The following is a 21,517-nucleotide window of genomic DNA, read 5'->3' on the forward strand; positions in this document are numbered from 1 at the left end:
AGTGGGCAAAATGCTTAGGTAAGCCACTAATTTTTCAAGTTGTTTTTCAGCAAACTCATGCAACAGGAGACTGGGAGATGTAAAGACTTGTACATTTTATGGTTTGATTAATCTCTTATATACTCTACAGCTGCTTTTATTAAGTTATAATGATATTACAGGTAAGTAGAACCAGCATCATATGCTTTCCAAAAGAAATGCAAAAAGGCAAAATAGTTGTCTAAGGAGGCCTTACAAATAGCTGAGAGGAGGGAAAATGGAAGATACACCCATCTGAATGCAAAGTTCCAAAGAATAGCAAGGAGAGTCAAGAAAGCCTTCCTAAGTGAACAATGCAAAGAAATACAAGAAAAAAGCAGAATGGGAAAGACTAGAGATCTCCTCAATAAAATTAAAGATAGCAAGGGCATGCAAAAATGGGCACAATAAAGGACATAAACAAAGTGGATCTAACAGAAGAAGAAGATATTAAGAAGAGGTGGCAAGAATACACAGAAGAACTATACAAAAAAGATCTTCATGATCCAGATATCATGATGGTTTGATCACTGTCCTAGAGCCAGACATCCTGGAATGCAAAGTCAAGTGGTCCTTAGGAAGCAACACTACAAACAAAGTTAGTGGAGGTGATGGAATTCCAGCTGAACTGTTTAAAACCCTAAAAGATGATGCTGTGAAAATGTTTCACTTAATATGCCAGCAAATTTGAAAATAGCAGTGGCCACAGGACTGAAAAAGGTCAGTTTTCCTTTCCAATCCCAAAGAAGGGCAATGCCAAAAAATGTTCAAATTACCACATAACTACACTCATTTCACACACTAGCAAAGTAATGCTCAAAATTCTCCAAGCTAGGATTCAACAGTACATGAAGTGAGAACTTTCATGTGCCAAGCTGGGTTTAGAAAAGGCAGAGGAACCAGAGATCAAATTGCCAACATCTGTTGGAGCATAGGAAAAGCAAGGGAATTCCAGGAAAACATCTACTTCTGCTTTCCTAACTACTCTAAATCCTTTGACTGTGTGGATCACAATAAACTGTGGAAAATTCTGAAAGAGATGGGAATACCAGACCACCTTACCTGCCTTCTGTGAAACCTGTATGCACATCAAGAAGCAAAAGCTAAAACTGGACATGGAACAACCAAATTATTCAAAATTGGGGAAGGAGAACTTCAAGGCTGTATATTGTCACCCTGCTTATATAACTTATGTGCAGAGTATATCATGAGAAATGCCAGGCTGGATGAAGCACAAACTAGAATAAAGTTTTCTGGCAGCAACATTAATAACCTCAGATAAAGGCAGGAAGTGAAGAGGAACTAAAGAGCTTCTTGATGAAGGTGAAAGAGAATAGTTAAAAAGCTGGCTTAAAACTCAACATTCAAAAAACTAAGGTCATGGCACTTGGTTCCATCACTTCATAGCAAATAGATGGAGAAACAATAGGAACAGTGACAGACTTTATTTTTGGTCTCCAAAATCACTGCAGATGATGACTACAGCCATGAAATTAAAAGAGGCTTGCTCCTTGGAATAAAACCTATGATAAATCTAGACAATGTGTCAAAAAGCAGAGGCATCACTTTGCCAACAAAGGTCTGAATAGTCAAAGATATGGTTTTTCCAATAGTCATGTATGGATGTGAGAGTTAGACCATGAAGAAGCCTGAGCACTAAGGAACTGATGCTTTCAAACTGTGGTGTTTGAGAAGACTCTTGAGAGTCCCTTGAACTGCAAGAATATCAAACCAGTGAATCCTAAAGAAATCAACCCTGGATATTCATTAGAAGGACTGATGCTGAAGCTCCAATACTTTGGCCACCTGATGCAAGTGCCAATTTGTTAGAAAAGACCCTGATGATGGGAAAGATTGAAGGCAGGAGGAGAAGGGGACAACGGAGAATGAGATAATTGGATGGCATCACTGACTCAATGGACATGAGTTTGAGCAAGCTCTGGGAGATGGTGAAGGACAGGGAACCTTGGCATGCTGCAGTTCATGAGGTCACAGAATCAGTCACAACTGAGTGACTGAAAAAAAATAAAACCTCTTATTCAATGTATGGCCCAAAATGTCAACTTTCTAAAGGAGGGTCTTCATGCCAAAATTCCTCCTGAACTCTAAAATAATGTCAGTTCCATCATCACAAGCTTGATTTTAAAAAATGATATTCATTTCTTTTAACAAAAAAAGTAAGAAAAACAATTGAGGTGGTAGAAAGTGAAATGTTGAAGATCCTCAAATGAGCTCCACATTTCCTAGCAATGTGAACTTTGACTTATCTTCCAAAATGGCAAATGCCATAACTTGTCATTCTCCCTTAAATTCTTTCTAAAAGTGCATAGAAAGTGTACTCTTGCAGCAAAAGCTTTCAATTCTCAAATACAAGAAGGAAACGAACAAGATTCACAACAAATTAAGTTCTTCCCTGCTGCTTTCCCCAGTGACAATCTCAATTTTCCTACTCTCTTGAGACAGAGAAACTCTAGTCTAACTGCCAGGTGTTTGGATTTTATTAAAAACCTCATCTGAACTATTTTTTCCCTCTCATTTAAATTTCTGGATGTTCCAGATTCATACTTATACATCCCCTCAAATTAGGTGATGAGATTTTATGGTGGTAGTGGGAATTTTCCTGGCTCATTATTACTGGGCTTTAATTCTAATAGTCAGTTGTGCTTATGTTTCCTCAAGAGTTAATTGTATTGTTGTCTCCTTTTGGGGAGCTAATGTGTGTATCTCAGAATACTGATCACAAAGACCAAGGCCAATCAGTGTTACCTTCTTCATCCAGGTGAGTGGAAGGAAGTAAGGTTTATTTCAGCTGTCAAACTCTTTCCAAAGTAATTTCCAACTGGTTTTAGCTTGTCAGTCCACTAATAAAATAGAAGAAAAAGGTCTTTGAAAATTTGAAGCAAATATGCTTTTGAATGGGTTAATTCTGAAAAACCTATTCATGAATCTCATTGTTTTAACTAAAAAAAAAAATGAAACTAAGTAAGTAGTTGTTAATGTCATCCATAAGGATGGGTAAATTGATACAGTTTCTTCTCAGCAAGTTGACACTCAAAACGTGGTACTTGGACCAGGGGCATCGGTTTTAGAACTTCTCAGACAGAAATCTAGATGCTCTAATTTGAAATCTATATTTTAAGATCACCAGGTTACTCTATGCACGTTAGAATTTGAGAAGCAAAGTTATAATATATGCCTTTCATCATTACCATAAAAGCTATTTTGCTAAAAACTCACCAAAGTGGTATCTATATATTTGCATTATTTAGGGTAGATGCTAAGCATATATTTTAGAAAAAGTCCCTCAAAAATAAGATGGCTTAAAGTAGATAAAAGTTCACTTTTTACATAATAGTCATTAGGTGAGTGGTCAGGAGTGATTTCTGCCATTTCTGTGATTTCTAAGAGCCATTTCTGCCATATTGAACTTGCAATTCAGGAATTAAGTGCTGATGACCTGGTGATGATGATTATTATAGAGAGATCCCAGAAAGTGGTCACAACCTAGATATATTTGGAAGGACTTAGAGATACCATTGCCTGGAGAACTAGATACATGTGTAAGAGAAAGAAAAAATAGTCAAAGAATATTGAAAAACTAGAGGAATGAAGTTTCCATTTATGAAATAGACAAAAAATTGAAATGGAAAAAGTTATTTTGGGGTGGGGGTGAATAAGTCAAAACTTGTTTTTGGAGGTTAGGTTTAAGATGCTTATTAAGCACTCAAGTGGAGATGTCGTGCAAGATACATGCATCTGAAGTTCAAGACGGAAGTGCAAGTTGCAGGTATACATTGGTATTTCTTCAAGACGTAGTTTTTCAAGCCAAGAAATGGGATTAAACCACCAGAGATGTGAATATAGATAAAGAACAGAAGAGTCAAACACTGGGTGCTGAGTCACTGCAACACTGAGAAATCAGAGAGATGAGCTAATAAAAAGACTGATGGCAACAAGATACTGCTGTGGGAGAGACTGAAGTGTGGTGAAGTCCAAGGTTTTAAGTAGAGAAGAGTGATCAAGCTCCTATGGCTATTCCACTTCTAAAATAACCTGTCTAAGGGAGAATATGTAATGTTGATAATACAAAATGTAGATGAGAAGTGATTCAAAGAAAGGTATGTAAAGTATAATATCAGTAAACTAGAAGCACAGAATCAAATGTTAGGGGCTGAGCTGTGGCCTCTTTCCCTGTGATCGTATGTATCTGATATCAATAGAATCAAACACAAATACTTGCAGATTTCAGAAGGAAAATAACATAATCTCTGACCTCAAATAGTTTCTACAATTTTTCAAATGCAATATTGTTCAAATAAGAAAAATAATCAGGAATGTGTGGGTAAGAACAGGAATGATAAAAAATATGAATACATTTAGAAGAATTCCAGATAACAATCATTTTATCAACTAAATGATATGTACAAAGTAGAAGACACAAAGTATAATACACAGAATAAAAAGTCAAAAGTAAAGAACTATATAATAAATGAAGTTAATGAATAGAATAAGAACAAGAAACTGAATGATAATAAAACACAAGGTAAATTGTGGAAGTGGGTCTGGTAAGACCTTTACAACCTTGAGACATTCTTTTGATTCTGTAATAAACAATTGAAAAAGTATATAGCACCCTTGCTAAGACTAGCGAGGGGGGAACCCTCTGTCCCCCTTCTAATGTTTTATGTTAGAAGCTTTCTCTGCCCTTTTTCACTGTAACAAAACATCTGCCACACAAAAGCTCTGAGTAATCAAGCCTGGTCCCTGATCCCAATGCTTAATCTTCTTCAGAGATCATGAATCCATAAGCTATCAATAGTGAGAGTACAATTCATCTACAAATCAGTTGGACATTATCTACCACAAATCTCAAGGATAGTCCTGAGATTTCTGGAGGGTTCCTAAGAGCTCTCTTAAAGGTCTGTGAGGTGAAAAATGTTTACACAAAGCTAAGACATGATTTTCTCTTCACTCTATATGAAGTGAAGTGAAGTTGCTCAGTCATGTCCGACTCTTTGCGACCCCATGGACTGTAGCCTACCAAGCTTCTTAGACCATGGGATTTTCCAGGCAAGAGTACTGGAGTGGGTTGCCATTTCCTTCTTCAGGGGATCTTCCCCACCCAGGGATTGAACCCGGGTATCCCGCATTGTAGGCAGACGCTTTACCCTCTGAGCCACCAGGGAAGCCCTATATACTCTATACACTATATACTCTATATACTCAGGGGTAAATAGTGCTCCATGATGTGTAAAATTTCAACAGACAGAATGCATCAATAGAAGCAGATATGGGAGTCACCTGTCTTCATCAGACCTAAGAGCAAGGACATTAATGAGATTTGCAAATATGCAAAAATCAATGCCATTTGCTCAGTATTTAATTTCTTTGGAAAATATATACATTTTTTCACAAAAAAATATATTATTTGTGCTTCCCAGGAGGCTCTGTGGTAAAGAGTCTGCCAGTAGTGCAGGAGACGTGGTTAATCCCTGGGTTAGGAAGATCCCCTGGAGGAGGGAATGGCAACACACTCCAATATTCTTGCCTGAAAAATCCCATAGACAGAGAAGCCTGGCTGGCTACAATCCATAGGGTCACAAAAGAGTTAGATACAACTTAGCAAATAAATGATAATGAGATTAGTGTTATTGCTTTTAAGGGAATAAATATGGCTCAGACGGTAAAGAATCACGGTAAAGAATCTGCCTGCAATGCAAGAGACTCTGGTTCCATTTCTGGGTCAGGAAGATCTCCTGGAGAAGGGAATAGCTACCCACTCCAGTATTCTTGCCTGGAGAATCCCACAGACAAGGGAGCTTGGTGGGCTATAGTCCACGGGGTCATAGAGAGTCAGACACAATTGAGTGACTTTAACTTTCACTTTATTTTTCTTTTATAGAGTTTAATGTTATTGCTTTTAAGGGAATGTATACACTATAATATACACATTCTCATTTTAATTTATACTATAGTAACTACCAATATCAAATTTAATATGAAAAACAATAGAATTAATTCAAATAAATAAAAGGTCTTCAGTTTCTCAATAATTCTTAAGAATGAAATGGAGTTCTGAGATGGAAAATATAATAGCTGCTGAACTATTAATACCAAAATTGAACTACATAACAGCAATGCATATGCAACAAGAGACATTTCTGCAGTGACCAAATATGGATGTAGGCTACTTTCTATGAGAAATGAACAATTGGCTAAAGTGTGCTATATTAATGAAGTACTATGAAAATCAGCATATTTTAGATATAGACAACATAGGTGAATTACACAAAAAAATTTGAAAACTACAGACAACATAATATTTACCCTACATTTACATTTATATATGATTCAAAATTATTCAAAACTAAATGACACTATTTAGGAATTCATACTTAAATTAAAAGAAAAAAAAAACTATAAAGGATTGGCACACGGAAAAAAAAGCCTAGTAGTGTACTTTGTGGGATAGGAATAAGAAGAGATGAGTAATTGGACTCTGAGGAGCTTGTAATTTTCCATTTACTGATGTGGGTGGCCAACACAGATGTTTCCTTTCTTACGAAATTCACATTGCTGTACAGTTAAAATAGTACTGGGAGCTTATCCTAATTTAAAATGGCAAAGTTGAAAGTTTAAAAAAAATAACAATTTGGAAAGAAACAAAAAGTTCTCTGATAAGTCTCAAAAACAGAACACCTTTCAGGGCTTTGTTCTGATGCTTAGAAATTTGAAATATATGATGTGACATGTCATAATATTAGCAAGAAATGCTTTAAAAGAGTGAGAATAGTAGGAAGAGTGAAAAACGTTAGAAGTACTTTTTATTTTCCAGCTGAGCTATCAGAAAAAGCTTTCTAACCTTAGGACTATAGTATTTATATGAAAAAAAAATCTTCATTTCAGCAAACGCAGATATTTTTGAAATAAATATTATTTCTTCTCATAAAGACTCTCCAAGCCAATGAATAGATCAGAGTGTGGACTTTTAAGTCTTCACAAATCACATAATTTATCAATGAAATGTGTTAATATGTAGACCTTGAAAGCGAGTGTTAGTTGCTCACTCACATCCTACTCTTTGCCACCCCATGGACTGTAGCCTGCCAGGCTCCTCTTTCCTTGGGATTTCCCAGGCAAGAAAATGGGAGAGGGTTGCCATAATGGCAGTACTTATATACAAATCTAAGATGTCAAAAATACTATTCATCAAAACATTCTAAAACATACAAATATGTTCCATATGTTTAGATGTGGAGAAATAGAAAAAGAACTGCTTTACTTATTTAACTTTCTTCTTAATAAAGACATTTTGATTAAATCATATCTTATTGTTCCCAGTGGCAATGCATTTAATATGATTATATTTATTTTATAGAAAAATAAATAAGTCAAAGGCATTAGAATGAAATATGCTGTGAGGATAAAAATAACAAGTGTGAGGGAAAGGATGCTTTCTGAGATTTCAAGGAAACATTTAGGTTTTGAAAGAAGCAACATTTCAAATGATGCGAGATCATAAAAGACACTAGATAGTCTATCTCATTTTCATTTACTTTACCCAGGGTAGGCAAATATATACATACAAATATATACCAGTCTTAGTGTTATTATAGACTTCCCTAGTGGCTCAGCAATAAAGAGTCTGCCTGCCAATGCAGGAGACGTTGGTTCAGTCTCTGGGTTGGGAAGATCCCCTGGAGGAGAAAAATGCCAAGCACCTCCAGTATTCTTGTCTGAAAAATCCCATGGATGGAGGAACTTGACAGGTTACAGTCCTTGGGGGTCTCATGAGTTAGATGTGACTTAGCAACTGAACATGGACATATGCACGTATCCTCTTGATCAACAGATTTGCTCTACCAAGGTCAGGCTTTCCTCTTCTAAAGAACTATTTTTAGCAGTTTATATAACAAGTCCTAAAGTTCCATTTGTGCATAGCTGGTCAATGTTAACTAACTTCTTAATTCCTACTTCTGAGAATCTGTCATAAAGCCTTCTTAAAATTCTTCAAGTGATCGATTTTACCATAGAAAAAGTTGGATCATAGAAAAAGCAAGGGAATTAAAAAAAAAAAATCTACCTCTGCTTCACTGACTATACTAAAGCCTTTGACTGTGTGGATCGCAATAAACTGTGGAACATTCTTAAAGAGATGGGAATACCAGAACACCTTACCTGTTTCCTGACAAACCCATATGTAGTACAAGAAGCAAAAGTTAGAACTAGACATGGAACAACTGACTGATTCAAAATTGAGAAAGGAGTATGTCAAGGCTATATTTAGTCACCCTGCTTATTTAACTTATATGTAGAGTACATCATGGGAAATGCTGGGCTGGATGACTCACAAACTGGAATTAAGATTACTGGGAGAAATATCAATAACCTCAGATATGCAGATAACATTATCCTAATGGCAGTAAGCAAAGAGGAACTAAAGAGCCACTTAATGAAGGTGAAAGAGGAGAGTGAAAGAGCTAGCTTAAAACTCAACATTTGAAACGAAAATCATGGCATCTGATCCCATCTCCTCATGGCAAATAGATGGCGAAAAAGTGGAAATAGTGACAGACTTTATTTTCTTGGCCTCCAAAATCACTGAAGATGGTGACTGCAGCCATGAAATTAAAATATGCTTGCTCCTTGGAAGAAAAGCTATGAGAAACCTGGACAGTGTATTAAAAATCAGAGACATCACTTTGCCAACAAAGGTCCCTTGCGGGGAGCGAGCTCCGCCTCTGGCAAAGGTCATGAGGAAGGAGGCTTGGCATATGCAAAGGCGGGATCAAGCCTCAGGAGTCTCCCTGGAAATTCTCGAGCAATCTACCCCCAAAACCAGAGTCTGCCTACTTTCTGCTTTGTGCTTTCACCTACACCTCTGACTTTACGGGGGGCTGTCCCCCACTACCTCTCTGAAAAAAGTTAGCTTACAGCTCCAGTTAATAATTCCTGGGTGTGACAGTGTTTAACCTACAAACTCCCTTGGAAATCCTCTAGCCTGCCTGAATAGGTTTTTCCGGCCTCATGTGATTGTTCAGAGCCTCCCAACTGTGAGAGGCAGGAGATGTTCTAAACTGTCTAAACACAGATTCTTTTGAGTAGTTAAAAGATTGATTAGAAATTGTATTGGTGAAGGGATTTTCACTTGTTGGGCCAATGTTTGCTGCTAAGTTTCCATATCCCTTACCTGCTGTGTCCCTGGCAGTGTATTGATTAATATAATTGGTGTAAATAGTAGCTTTAATGTTTGTAACCTGGGACCCTTGAGTTAATTCTTTTTCTTGTTGTAGCCCACCACACCTTTGCTCTGTAGGAATGCAACTTTATCTAATGCTTTTGGAGGGTGGCTCCTGACCAATCACCTTTAGAGAAAAATAAGTTTTCTGAAGAAAAGGTCTTAAAATGTTAACAGGCCTCCGGGCCAGAAGATGATGCAAATCACCTAAGCTTTTGCTTATGATAAGTTTGCAGGAAGAAAGCCTGGCTTGCTGCCTGACTCTACCCCTTCCCCCATTATCCTCTATGCATAACTTAAGGTATAAAAACTACTTTGGAAAATAAAGTGCGGGCCTTGTTCACCGAAACTTGGTCTCACCATGTCGTTCTTTCTCTTACCTTCTGGCTGAATTATTCAGCCTCTTTTCTCCACTGAATTTCCTCACTGAGCTATCCTTATTTCAGCCTCTTTTCTTCACTGAATTTTACTGAGCTATCCTCATTCTATTACTCTTTATATCCTTAATTAACATTTAATTAAGCAATTGTCTCCTGATCTTCGCCTACGCTGTCTCTCCTTCGAATACCCTGGATCAGCCGGGGCTGGTCCCCGGCAGTCCCTATAATCAAAGTTATAATTTTTCCCATAGCTATGTCCAGATGTGAGAGGTGGACCATAAAGAAGGCTGAGCAGTGAAGAATTGATGCTTTTGAACTGTGGTGTTGAAGATTCTTGAGAGTCCCATAGACATCAAGATCAAACCATTCAATCCAAAAGGAAATCAACCCTGAACACTCATTGGAAGGACTGATGCTGAAGCTGAAGCTCCAATACTTTGGCCACCTGAGGACTGACCCATTGGAAAAGACCCTGATGCTGGGAAAGATTGAGGGCAAAAGGAGAAAAGGGCGACAGAGGTTGGATGGCATCACTGACTCAATGGACATGAGTTTGAGCAAACTCCTGGAGATAGCAAAGGACAGGGGAGTCCTAGTGTGCAGCTCTGCAGTTGCAAAGAGTTGGATACAACTTAGTGACTGAGCAACATTAATCAATAGAAAAATATTATTTATTTAAATCTAACTTACCTAAGAAGTCCATCCACATAAGCATTAAGCACTTCACATAAAATACATACATATGCACAACATCAAGTCTTTAAAAGCAGACCTTATTTAAGCCCTAATTCAGTTAGTGAAACCACATCTACAGCTGAAAATTTTTTTTTAACCTTTAAAATTATTTATTTTAATTGGAGGCTAATTACTTTACAATATTGTATTTGTTTTGCCATACATCAGCATGAATCCACCACGGGTGTACACATGTTCCCCATCCTGAAACCCTCTCCCACATCCCTCCCCGTATCATCCCTCTGGGTCATCCCAGTGCACCAGCCCCAAGCATCCTGTATCCTGCATCAAACCTGGACTGGCGATTCGTTTCTTATATGATATTATATGTGTTTCAATGCCATTCTCCCAAATCATCCCACCCTCTCCCTCTCCCACAGAGTGCAAAAGACTGTTCTATATATCTGTGTCTCTTTTGCTGTCTCGCATACAGGGTTATCTTTACCATCTTTCTAAATTCCATATATATGCGTTAATATACTGAATTGGTATTTTTCTTTCTGGCTTACTTCACTCTGTATAATAGGCTCCAGTTTCATCCACCTCATTAGAACTGACTCAAATGTATTGTTTTTAATGGCTGATTAATACTCCATTGTGTATATGTACCACAGCTTTCTGATCCATTCATCTGTTGATGGACATCTAGGTTGCTTCCCTGTCCTGGCTATTACAAACAGTGCTGCGATGAACATTGGGATACACATGTCTCTTTCAATTCTGGTTTCCTCGGTGTGTATGCCCAGCAGTGGGATTGCTGGGTCGTATGGCAGTTCTATTTCCAGTTTTTTAACGAATCTCCACACTGTTCTCCATAGTGGCTGTACTAGTTTGCATTCCCACCAACAGTGTAGGAGGGTTCCCTTTTCTCCACACCCTCTCCAGCATTTATTGCTTGTAGACTTTTGGATAGCAGCCATTCTGACTGCTGTGAAATGGTACCTCATGGTGGTTTTGATTTGCATTTCTCTGATAATGAATGATGTTGAGCATCTTTTCATGTGTTTGTTAGCCATCTGTATGTCTTCTTTGGAGAAATGTCTATTTAGTTCTTTGGCCCATTTTTTGATTGGGTTATTTATTACAGCTGCAATTTCATAACAGAAATTCTCTTCTGTACTAACTAAAGATACAAAAGAAGGAAGGGAAAAGCCTCTGATTTCAGGAGTATACATTTTAATCATGCAACTATTTTTTCAAGACAATCAAAGATTGTGTTCACAAATGAGTATCACAAACATAAAATGAATGAATTATTAGGCTAGTAAAACTTCCTCAGCCCCATTTACAGCATATACTGGGTAAAGGATAGGATGGTATCTTGCATAAAGCATTGCCTTTTATTTATCCTTGTTTAACTGCATAATACCAGAATAATCACCTGTAGTTAGGCTGAGGAAACTATTGCTTTTGTTTAATTTTTTTCTTTTTAAAAAATGATTATATTTTATATTAAGCACCTCTACTCTTAGTTTTTTAAAAGCTATGTCAACTCTAAATACCTTGATTATCTATGTCTTATTAAGTAGGGTCCTAGTAATCAAAAAGGATAAAAAGGTTTAACTGAAAGTTGAAGTACTACCTTATTGATTAGTAGAAAAGTCCTTCATTATTAGCAGAAAGTAGTCAGTGTAATTTCGAGACTGTTTGATAGGCTATTTCAGAGTTTGTTACATCACAAAATCTAAGTAACTAGTGAAGGTAAATTTCTTAAAATGAGATTTAAAAAAATAAAAGTTTTCATATCATGGTGCACAATAAAAATGGTAACTTAGTTTGATTGCCACAAATACTGCACGATTTACACCAAAACTCATTTTTTTAGAAAGTAATTAATTTTTTTTTAAAGAAATAAGTTTTTCCTTGGGCTTAAACTAATGCTTTCAGTCTCAACTTTGAATCATAGAATGTTTTTATAATCATAGGTCTAATTCTCAAGCTATGTTAGGTTGGACAAAAGTTCATTTGGGTTTTTCCATAAGATGTTTTGGAAAACTTAAACAAACTTTTAGCCAACCCAATAGTTGGGAATATTGTATGGACATGTAATTTTTCCAAAAGGATTTTCATAAAAATATACTTAAGATTGTAGATAATATGAATTTCATTTTAAATTTAAATAAGATTGAATTACTAACACATAATTTTATCTATGATTTAAAACTTTGGCAAACATTTAATCATTCAATAAAATGTATTAGGGAAAGAGTCGCTCTCTTAGTCCTAATGCATACAGCATTTTTATAGAGAAGTATTCTATATAAAAATGTGCACACTAGGAGGATATACATATCGAACATGGGAAGGAAACACACACATACACACTATGCTCACACATACATACTCCTTTCCCAAACTGTAAATGCCAAAGGTCACTGAACCAACACAAATCCCTATTTCAATTTTATTGTAAATGTAGGAACACTAGAAAGATGACTAGCTCAGCCAATAGGTGTTTCCTTGGAATACTTATTTAAACTTCTGAACTTGATATATTTAAAACAGATAACAAGGACCTACCGTACAGCATAGAAAACCCTGTTCAATGTTATGTGGCAGCCTGAATGGGAGAGGAGCTTGGGGGAGAATGGATACCTGTATATGTATGGCCAAGTTCCTTTGCTAGCCACCTGAAACTGTCATAACATTGTCAATTGGCTATACCCTAATACAAAATACAAAGTTTAAAAAAGTAAATAAATGTTTGAGCTTGGTAATTCTTTCTCTTGGGCAATCACAAGGCAGAAGAGGATATCTTCTCATCTAACCACTAGAATCTTAAACATTTATACAGAGGCCTTGATTGGGTTCTGTGTGTGGAATACCATGCAGAATGGTCTCAACAATGCACTGCTCTCTCAAGGCCCTTGAAAAAGTCCCCTGCTATGTGAATAGTGGGCAGAATGTACATGCCAAGGACAGGAGAGGGTGAGCATTCTCCAACTGCCCAAGCTCAGCTCTCAGTTCAACCATTGGTCACATTCTCTTGATGATCTCTCCCAACACCCTGCCCTTGGGGACCTCCTCTGCCAATCCCACATGCCCCCCTCACCTCCTGCCATGCACTGGAGAATTCAGCAAGGGGTTCCATCACGGGGGATGGTTCATTTGGTGGCTATCTGATTGCCTTGGAACAGATGTCACAGCGATAATAGAGGCACATGTAACAAGAAAAGGATTAAAAAATGATTACCAAATTAAATAAAAATTTTGTTTTCCAATAGGAGCTCCATGATCCAAATCATTGACATGTTAATTCCCCTAAACTGGAGGTCAGATCACTCAAGATGTTCATTTGTGGCCCAATGTGGTTTAATAAAGATGATTCATTAACACACTCATCAGGTATGAACATACAGCCTCCTTGCAAAGTTGTAAAAATGTCCAATGGCACTGTATTTTGGAAGACAGCTTCCTCATTAGACATACATTAGTGTTCAGTAAAGACAGGCTTGGCCAACCATCATTTAAGGCTTGGTGGGTGAATTTAGTCTGGGCATGTATTTGCTTATGTCTTTCAGGCCAGTTAGGGTAACAGAGATGGCAGCAAAATGGTCATACCAACACAAAAAAGAATATGCCATCTGTCCTTGTACAGAGGAGGTTGGAAATTTTTGTTCCTGTACCTAGGAAAAACCCAGAATACAGAAGCCCAACCTCCCAGGTGGAAGGTATGGCCAAAGATTTGTGCTATATAACCACTGGGTCCCATTCAGGTGGACCCAATAAATACCTGAGTGGCATAACCCATCCATGCAAAATCAGTTGCTATCCTTTAGGGTGATAGGATATCCTTCTTATATGCCTATTACAGTTGGGTTAACTCTATTTAGAATGATTTTTCTGTATCAAAACCCAGTTGTTCAAATGTCCATAGACTGGTGTAAGCCACAAAAATGCATTCCAAATCTGAGCACAGATATCCAAGACCCTAGCAGTTATATTTTTAGGATCCTTCTGATCATCAGTGGGATGGTTGTCTGTGCCATTTGAAGAACAGAAATACTCATGCCCAGTGTTACTGATAGTGTGGCCACAGGCCAACTCCCTGGACCAGCATTGTAATATCAGATGAACTAAGGGCACTAGTTCTAGCTTCTTCTACTTTAATGTACTTCATCTGGGCCTTCCGATCTCATATCAGTCCTACAGAGGGGCAACTGCCCACCTACTCAAGAGCTAGGTTGATTTCTTTATCAGGTATGCACAGGTAGGCCCATCTGTAGGAAGGTAGGTAGGTATTTCCATTAGGTACCAAACCTCTGACTGGACATCCCAGGAGCATAGAAGTCTAAAGAAAAATAAATCCCTATTTAAAAGAAAATGCTTTTTAGAGTTTTCATAATTTTTAAGCTAAAAACAAAACTTTGTGACTTAAAGCCAATAGGAAGAAGAGACATTAGAAACAAAGTCACAGATGGTTCAAATTTTGAATCTACTACACGAGAACCATAAGATAATAAGTATTTGTATGCATAAAATGCATGTAAATCCATAAGAGATGTAAAATGTGACATATATAAAATAATAAAAATATGATTCACAGAAATATATGACTTATCCAGACAGGAGAAAAATTAACAAAGAAGAAACAAATATAAATCAAACAGCAAAATTGACTTAAACAGATACATATCTACAGTTTTTCTAAATATAAACTGCAAAATCCAGAAATTTTAAGGAAAAACTTATGATAATATAAAAATACAAAAATATTTTAAAATAAAGGGATGTTCTATTCAGTTCAGTTCAGTTGCTTGGTTGTGTCTGATTCTTTGCAATCCCATGGACTGCAGAACACCAGAATCTTTGTCCATCACCAACTTCTGGAGCTTGCTCAAACTCATGTCCATTAAGTCAGTGATGCCATTCAACCATCTCATCCTCTGTCATCCCCTTCTCCTCCTGCCTTCAATCTTTCCCAGCATCAGGGTCTTTTCCAATGAGTCAGTTCTTCGCATTAGGTGGCCAAAGTATTGGAGATTGAACTTCAACATGAGTCTTTCCAATGAATATTCAGGACTGATTTCCTTTAGGATTGACTGGTTGGAACTCCTTGCAGTCCAAGGGCCTTCTCCAGTCCAAGGGTCTTCTCCAGTCCAAGAAGACTTCTCAAGAGTCTTCTCCAACACCACAGTTCAAAAAGATCAATTCTTTGGTGCTCAGCTTTCTTTATGGTCCAACTTTCACATCCATGCATGACTACTAGAAAAACCATAATTTTGATTAGACCACCTTTGTTTGTAAATTAATGTTTCTGCTTTTTAATATGCTGTCTAGGTTGTTCATAGCTTTTCTTCCAAAGAGCAAGCGTCTTTTAATTTCATGGCTGCAGTCACCATCTGCAGTGATTTTGGAGCCCAAGAAAATAAAGTCTCTCACTGTTTCCATTGTTTCCTCATCTATTTGCCATGAAGTGATGGAACCATATGCCATGATCTTAGTTTTCTGAATGTTGAGTTTTAAGCCAGTTTTTTCAACTCTCCTCTTTCACTTTCTTCATGAGGCTCTTCATTTCCTTTTCACTTTCTGCTGTAAGGGTGGTGTCATCTGCATATCTGAGGTTATTGATATTTCTCCCAGCAATCTTGATTCCAGCTTGTGCTTCATCCAGCCCAGCATTTCTCATGATGTACTCTGCATATTAGTTAAATAAACAGGATGACAATATACAGCCTTTCGCAATTTGGAACCCGTCTGTTGTTCCATGTCCGGTTCTAACTGTTGCTTCTTGACCTGCATACAGATTTCTTAGGAAGCAGGTAAGGTGTTCTGGTATTTCCATCTTTTTAAGAATTTTCCATAGTTTGTTCTGGTCCACACAGTCAAAGGCTTTGGCAGAGTCAATAAAGCAAAAGTAGATGTTCTTCTGGAACTCTTGCTTTTTCTATGATCCACCAGATGTTGGCAATTTGACCTTTGGTTCCTCTGCCTTTTCTAAATCCAATTGTACATCTGGAAGTTCTTGGTTCACGTACTGTTGAAGCCTCACTTGGAGAATATCGAACATTACTTTGCTATCTTGTGAGATGAATGCAATTTTGCACTAGTTGAACATTTTTGGCATTCCCTTTCTTTGGGATTGGAATTAAAACTGTCCTTTTTAGGACTCTATATATACACATATAGTCCCGATTTTTAAATATGTGTGTGTGGGGGGGGAAGGGTGTGTGTGTGTGTGTGTGTGTATCGGAGAAGGCAATGGCACCCCACTCCAGTACTCCTGCCTGGAAAATCCCATGAACGGAGGAGCCTGGTAGGCTCCAGTCCATGGGGTCGCTAAGAGTCGGGCACGACTGAGCGACTTCACTTTCACTTTTCACTTTCATGCATTGGAGAAGGAAATGGCAACCCACTCCAGTATTCTTGCCTGAAGAATCCCAGGGAATGGGGAGCCTGGTGGGCTGCCATCTATGGGGTCGCACAGAGTCAGACACAACTGAAGCGACTTAGCAGCAGCAGCAGTATATAAATATATACACACACACAATGTGAATGCTTCCCTGGAGTAGGAAATGGCAACCCACTCCAGTATTCTTGGCTGGAAAATCCCATGGATGGAGGAGCCTGGTGGGCTGCAGTCCATGGGGTCGCTAAGAGTCGGACACGACTGAGCGACTTCACTTTCACTTTCCACTTTCATGCCCTGGAGAGGGAAATGGCAACCCACTCCAGTGTTCTTGCCTGGAGAATCCCAGGGACGGGGGAGCCTGGTAGGCTGCCGTCTATGGGGTCACACACAGTCGGACACAACTGAAGTGACTTAGCAGCAGCAGAGCCACTAAGCAATGTGAATGCTTACCTAAATAAGACCTTTGAAGCTAAATTGATGAAAAAATAACATTTTAAGCTAATAATCATTCTAGATTCAAAGAAAGAAAATTAGCCAATATTCAATTTGAAAGGAACAAATGTACTGTCCTAAATTTGCATGCAAAGAATAACATAATTTTAATGTTATTATGAAAATTTGATACAATGAAAAGGAGAAGTAGATCCATGTACAAAAATATTTGAATATTTTATCATCCCTATCCAGTTGTTCTTTAAGAAGGGGCAAATAAAAATCAGTAACATGCTATAATAATTAAACATACGAATATACTTGACTTAAATAAGATATAGACTATTACACCCAAAGACAGCAGAATACACATTCTTTTAAAGTATACCTCAAACATTTACCAAACTTTACTATACACTACTATGTAACTCCAGATTTAGGAAGTTCAAATATTTGAAATCATACAGGTATTTTCTGACCACAGTAAAGTTGAACTAAAAATCAATTAGAGAAGGATGAGCATAAAATTCTCACGTGTACACCCATGGTGGATGCATGTTGATGTATGGCAAAACCAATACAATATTGTAAAGTAAAAATAATAATAATAATAAAAATAAATAAAATGATAAATTTCTCAAATGTTTAGAAATTAAATAACATTTTAGAAATAAGTAATACATTTTAAATATCAAAACTTATTTTTGTTTGAAAACTTTGAGAAATAAGCTAGCAGTGGACCACTGTGTTCCAGGATTTCCATAGGCGAGTTTAGGAAGAGCAAAATCATTGTGAGAGAGGCAGTCTATGTGGCAGAAAGACACAGGAACGTTTAGATGGTCATTATAAAGCTGTACATGTATTACACAAACATATTTTTACACAAGTAGGCTACATATTTTGAGTGCCTTGAGGATGCTGATGAATATCATAGGCTCAGAAGAATTCTGTCAAGCCCAAACCCACCTCTGAAAATTAACAGTTATCGCCAATTCTAGGAACAAACACTACCTATACTTCAGTTCAGTTCGCTAAGTCATGAATCACAGCACGCCAGGCCTCCCTGTCCATCACCAACTCCCAGAGTTCACTCAGACTCACGTCCATCGAGTCAGTGATGCCATCCAGCCATTGCATTCCCATCCCCATCTACATCCCCATCTACATCTCATCCTCTGTCGTCCCCTTTTCCTCCTGCCCCCAATCCTTCCCAGCATCAGAGTCTTCTCCAATGAGTCAACTCGTCGCATGAGGTGGCCAAAGGACTGGAGTTTCAGCTTCAGCATCATTCCTTCCAAAGAAATCCCAGGGCTGATCTCCTTCAGAATGGACTGGTTGGATCTCCTTGCAGTCCAAGGGACTCTCAAGAGTCTTCTCCAACACCACAGTTCAAAAGCATCAATTCTTTGGCACTCAGCCTTCTTCACAGTCCAAATCTACATCCATACATGACCACAGGAAAGACCATAGCCTTGACTAGACAGACCTTTGTTGGCAAAGTAATGTCTCTGCTTTTGAATATGCTATCTAGGTTGGTCATAGCTTTTCTTCCAAGGAGTAAGCGTCTTTTAATTTCATGGCTATACTTAACCAAGCACTAATACCTGAACAAGTAAAACAAGCTTTTGCTAGATGACACCTAAGTGGTTTACACAAGGAAATAAAATGTAGGCTCCATCTTTGACTGACCTCTCTCAGGGTTTCACAATCTTGTTTTCAAAGGCTTCCACTAGAGCTTTTATTTTCATACTCATCACGTCCATGTGTTACCCTAAGGTGTTATGCTGTGCTCAGTCGCTTCAGTCGTGTCCATCTCTTTGCAACCCTAAGGACTGCAGACCACCAGGCTCTTCAGTCCATGGGATTCTCCAGGCAAGAACACTGGAGTGGGTTGCCATGCTCTCCTCCAGGGGGTCTTCCTGACCCAAGGATCAACACCTCTCTCCAGGGTCTCCTGCACTGCAGGCAAATTGTTTATTGCTGAGTCACCAGGGAAGCCCATGTGTTACCACACATGGTAACTGGCACCACTTCCAAAGAATACACCAGGACCAAGGTCTTCTGTCACCCACGCTGCATTTGCGTTCCCATCCCCATCTACATTTTAGGCTCCTGGGACAGATGTTTGGTTTCTAATGGTGTACAGAGGTGAATATCAGCATCTTTGGAAATTACAGTGAGTTGAATAATGAAGTATCTAGGCATGATCTGCTCACTTGTGATGACACAGGACAGCTGGGATCTATTATACACAGGGAGATCAGAAACAAGAACATAATGTATTCTCAGAGCCCCCAAAGACACATCTAGACCAGAAGGCTGTAAAATATTCACGTCGAGCAGCAGGTTTAAGTTACTCTGTGTTATGTAATTAATTCATATCTGTTCTTCCTAAGGGTTCCATTAAATCCTATAAGCTTTTACAACTTTATCTCAGGAGGACTATGAGTAATTAAAAGTCTGCTACACACTTTAGAAAGCAAGAAAGCATAGATGGAAAGGATCCTTTCTTCACTCATGGCAGACAGACAAAACTGTGGTCAGTGGTTCAGAGCCAGTTAATATTTAGAGATGAAGTCAGAAGACACGGTGGCAGGGAAGACTGACAGACTTTTCATAGGGCAAAATCACGGGTTACTCTCAAAGAAATATTAAGAAATACTTTTTAAAAAAAGAAATACTTTCATTTTCAGCAAAACAAAAGACTAGTTCTTAATATTTTATTAAAGATTTCTGAAGCCAAAAATGACAATGTGAGACTGAAGAGATAGCTGGAGGCAGGATATTTACAAAGTTAGAAAACTAGTCAGAATAAAAAGAATGAAGAAATGAAGAAAACAATTTCTAAAGCAGGATTTCTTCTTTTTCTAAAAAAAATAATTTCATAGAATGGAGAAGATAAAAGAAAAATAATGAGAAAACTGATAAGAATAAGAAGCCTATTAAAAATACTAACCCTAACTGGAAAAATTTTTGCTTTTTAATATTCAGTGTTCACATTACTTATATTACCACAGTTTGATTATTTCTAAGGAAGGTAAAATAATGTTTTCATGATACTGTTTTTAATTTGTGAATATGGAAATTTTCAGAAACAAAACACAGAAAAAATGACATAATGTCTAATTACTTATCACTCAACTTCAAAAGTAAGCAGTGTTTCATTCATTTAATGCATTATCCATCTACACCTTTTTAATCACAAGTATTGAGTTGGCCAAAAGTTCATTTGCGTTTTTCTGTAACATCTTATGGTAAAACCCTAAGGATCTTTTTGGCCAATCCAGCATTTTGAAAAAAAAAAATCCTAGATGTTATATTACCCACAGATACTTCATCATGGAAAACATAATAATCTTATATATTACTATGAATATAGTAATGACCATTATACACTACTTCCTACCAAAATTAATGTAATTCTTCAACATCATCTAATAAAATCTTAATGGTTACATTTCCCCAAATACCTCAAACAATCTTTGTAGTTAGTCATTCAAATTAGGTTCTAATGAAAGTCAGTTTTTAATTCAGAGCTCTTTATTTTGTTCTATTGGTCTATGCATCCTCATAAAAACAAACAAAAAAATCCTCATAAAAACAGATGCATAGACCAATAAAACAAAATAAATTTCTCTGAATTAAACCCACATATATGTGATCTACTGATTTTCAAAAGGGTGACAAGAATAAATAATGGGCAAAGGGTACTCTCTCATATAAATGGTGTTCTGAAAACTGGATAGCCACATGTGAAAGAATGAAATTGGATTCATATGTCACACCACATGTAAACATAAACTGAAAATTAATTGAAAATTTAAAAATAAGACTGAAAGCATAAGTCTTCTAGGAGAAAACAGGGAAGAAGCTGCTTGATGTTGATGGTGGCAATGATATTTTCGGATGCTATGCCAAAAGTACAGAAAACAAAAGCAAAACTAAACAAGTGAGATTACATCCAACTAAAGAGCTTCTGCATAGCAAAGGACACAATCAATAAAAGAAAAGGTAACAAATGGAATGAGAGGAAAGAGTTGCAAACATATCAGATAAGAGGTTAGTAGGCAAAATACATAAGTTACCTCTAAAACTCAACAGCAAAGAAACAAATAATTCAGTTTCAAAATGGGAAATGTACCAAATAGACATTTCTCTGCAGATGACATACAAATGGCCAACAGGTATGTGAAAATGAGCTCGGTATCACTGATCATGGTCAGGAAGCAACAGTTAGAACTGGACATGGAACAACAGACTGGTTCCAAATAGGAAAAGGAGTTCATCAAGGCTGTATATTGTCACCCTGTTTATTTAACTTATTTGCAGAGTACATCATGAGAAATGCTGGACTGGAAGAAA

The sequence above is a fragment of the Bos indicus x Bos taurus genome, chromosome 16 (assembly GCF_003369695.1).
Source record: "Bos indicus x Bos taurus breed Angus x Brahman F1 hybrid chromosome 16, Bos_hybrid_MaternalHap_v2.0, whole genome shotgun sequence".
NCBI lineage: Eukaryota > Metazoa > Chordata > Mammalia > Artiodactyla > Bovidae > Bos > Bos indicus x Bos taurus.